Source organism: Cryptomeria japonica, unplaced genomic scaffold (assembly GCF_030272615.1).
Source record: "Cryptomeria japonica unplaced genomic scaffold, Sugi_1.0 HiC_scaffold_50, whole genome shotgun sequence".
Taxonomy (NCBI): Eukaryota; Viridiplantae; Streptophyta; class Pinopsida; order Cupressales; family Cupressaceae; genus Cryptomeria; species Cryptomeria japonica.
Genome location: NW_026728872.1, coordinates 639,409 through 642,500, shown reverse-complemented (window position 1 = coordinate 642,500; position 3,092 = coordinate 639,409). Strand labels below are relative to the sequence as shown.

The window sequence follows — 3,092 nt, the reverse complement described above, 5'->3', positions numbered from 1 at the left end:
TTTTAAAATCTCCTTTTTTTTTTGCCTTTTCTGGAAATTAGTGAAGGCAGCGCATCAAAGGTGCGCACCTCGCTGCCCACCTTGGTGTGCTCTGAGGTGCGCACCCGGGAGCGCTACGAAGTGTGCTCCAAGGTGCGGCGTGCACGTTGTCGGAGCCCGGTTTGCCCCGGGTGCGCACCTCGCCTGCACCTTGGCCGGGGTGGGCACCTTGGCTGGGTTTGCCCAGGGTGCGCTCCGAAGCGGGGTTACTGGAGCGCCCCCTCTTTTTTTGTCAGAGCGTTTGGTGGGGTTTCTCGCATTGGCTCTTCCCAGGCCCGGTTGTTGGGTGCGCTCCCACCCTGGCGCGCGCGAAGTTGGAAGTTGGGTTAATTGCCCGGGCGCGCACCTTCGCCAGGGTGGGCACCTTGGTGCGCACACCTTGGCTGGGCTGCGCACCAGGGCGGGCTCAAGATGGCACCAGCATTCCCTTTTTCTCACTATCTTTCAAAACGGAAATTTTAAAATCTCGTTTTTTTTTTGCCTTTTATGGAAATTAGTGAAGGCATCGCATCAAAGGTGCGCACCTCGCTGCCCACCTTGGTGTGCTCCGAGGTGCCCACCACGGTGCGCAACGCCGGTGCGAACCCGGGAGCGCCCCGATGTGTGCTCCAAGGTGCGGCGTGCACGAAGTCGGACCCCGGTTTGCCCCGGGTGCGCACCTCGCGTGCACCTTGGTGCGCACACCTTGGCTGGGTTGCGCGGCCTGGTGGGCACCATGGTGCGCACCAAGGAGCGCTCCGAAGTGTGCTCCAAGGTGCGGCGTGCACGAAGTCGGAGCCCGGTTTGCCCCGGGTACGCACCTCGCGTGCACCTTCACCGGGGTGGGCACCTCGGCTGGGTTGCGCGCCCTGGTGCGCACCAAGGAGCGCTCCGAAGTGTGCTCCAAGGTGCGGCGTGCACGAAGTCGGAGCCCGGTTTGCCCCGGGTGCGCACCTTCGCCGCGGTGCGCACCATGGCGTGCACGAAGTCGGAGCCCGGTTTGCCCCGGGTGCGCACCTCGCGTGCACCTTCGGCGGGGTTGCGCGCCCTGGTGGGCACCATGGTGCGCACCAAGGAGCGCTCCGAAGTGTGCTCCAAGGTGCGGCGTGCACGAAGTCGGAGCCCGGTTTGCCCCGGGTGCGCACCTCGCGTGCACCTTCGGCGGGGTTGCGCGCCCTGGTGGGCACCATGGTGCGCACCAAGGAGCGCTCCGAAGTGTGCTCCAAGGTGCGGCGTGCACGAAGTCGGAGCCCGGTTTGCCCCGGGTGCGCACCTCGCGTGCACCTTCGCCGCGGTGGGCACCATGGCGTGCACGAAGTCGGAGCCCGGTTTGCCCCGGGTGCGCACCTCGCGTGCACCTTCGCCGGGGTGGGCACCTCGGCTGGGTTGCGCGCCCTGGTGCGCACCAAGGAGCGCTCCGAAGTGTGCTCCAAGGTGCGGCGTGCACGAAGTCGGAGCCCGGTTTGCCCCGGGTGCGCACCTCGCGTGCACCTTCGCCAGGGTGGGCACCTCGGTGCGCACACCTTCTCAATGTTTTCTTGCCTTTTCTGGAAATTGGTGAAGGCAGCGCATCAAAGGTGCGCACCTCGGTGTGCTCCGAGGTGCGAACCCGAGAGCGCTCCGAGGTGCCCACGAAGTCGAAAGTCGGGTTAATTGCATTGTTTTCCCCGGGTGCGCTCCGAGGTGCGCAACATCGGCGCGCACCAAGGAGGGCTCCGAAGTGTGCTCCAAGGTGCGCACGATGGCGTGCACCTCTGGTGCGCACGATTCGGAGCTCGGTTTGACCGGGGTGCGCACACCTTGGCTGGGTTGCGCACCTTTTGTGCGCTCCAAGGTGCGCACGAAGTCGGAGCTCGGTTTGCCCCGGGTGCGCACCTTCGCCAGGGTGCGCACCTTGATGCGCACGCCTTGGCTGGGCTGCGCACCTTGGTGGGCGCCATGGTGCGCACCTTTCGTGCGCTCCAAGGTGCGCACGAAGTCGGAGCTCGGTTTGCCCCGGGTGCGCACCTTGGTGGGCGCCATGGTGCACTCCGAGGTGCCCAAGATTGGTGCGCACCAAGGAGCGCTCCGAAGTGCGCTCCAAGGTGCGCGCGAAGTCGAAAGTTGGGTTAATTGTCCGGTTTGCCTCGGGTGCGCACCTTGCGTGCACCTTCGCCAGGGTGGGCGCCTTGGTGCGCACACCTTGGCTGGGCTGCGCACACCTTGGCACCCGCGTTTCCTTCATTTTAAATTTTTTTTTTTTACAATCTCTCAAGTGGGAAATTCTATAATCTCAACTTTTTTTGCCTTTTCAGGAAACTTTTGAATGGAGCGCATCATTGGTGCGCTCCGAAGTGTGCTCCAAAGCTCTCTCCAGCTGCGTGCACCTGCCCCGGCCGCGCACCCGGCCCCGCCCAGCTTCGCTCACCTGTCCCGGGCGTCTGGTGCGGAACCTTAGAGTAAGAAACATCACCGTGCACCTTGGCCAACGTGCGCGACTCGACCGAGCGCGCACTGGCCGAGGTGCACACCGATTTCACCTGGGTGCGCGCGCAGCACCTCGGGCGCACCGGGGTGCGCGCACAACGCCCGGGTTGCACCGTGGCCTGTGTGCTCGGGGTGCCTCGGGTGCGCGCTCGGTGTCGCCCCCGCGCGCGCGGTAGTGCGGGCAGCGCACCCCGGCCCGGCCCGGCCCCGACGAGAACGCAAACGGGCAAAAGGTTTATTCAAATAGCATTGCGACGCCCGGCGAAAAACTAAAAAAGGGTGCAACACCGGGACTTCCCGGGAGGTCACCCATCCCAGTACTACTCCGGCCCAAGCGCGCTTAACTGCGGAGTTCTGATGGGATCCGGTGCACTAATGCTGGTATGATCGCACCCGTTATGAGCTTGTCGCAGTGTGTACTTAGCAAACCGCGACCCACGTGCGAATCCACCCCGGCCACCCACCCCCGTCGAGGTGCACACCCTCCCTCGCGAAGTGCGCCCCGTTCGCCAAGTGTGAGCCCTGCCCGGGTGCGCGCACCTTGCTAGGGCGTCGGGTGTGCACCCGGCCCGGCCTACGTGCGTGCACCTGGAGGGGGCGTCGTGTGC

General features: G+C 64.9%; 1 non-coding gene across 1 annotated transcript; it reads right to left on the bottom strand.

The window, feature by feature from the left end:
- Positions 1-2,760: 2,760 nt before the first annotated feature.
- On the bottom strand, positions 2,761-2,879 carry LOC131862677 (5S ribosomal RNA). Its single transcript, XR_009361615.1, has one exon. It is a non-coding gene; the product is annotated as a 5S ribosomal RNA (ribosomal RNA).
- Between the last annotated feature and the right edge of the window lie 213 nt (positions 2,880-3,092).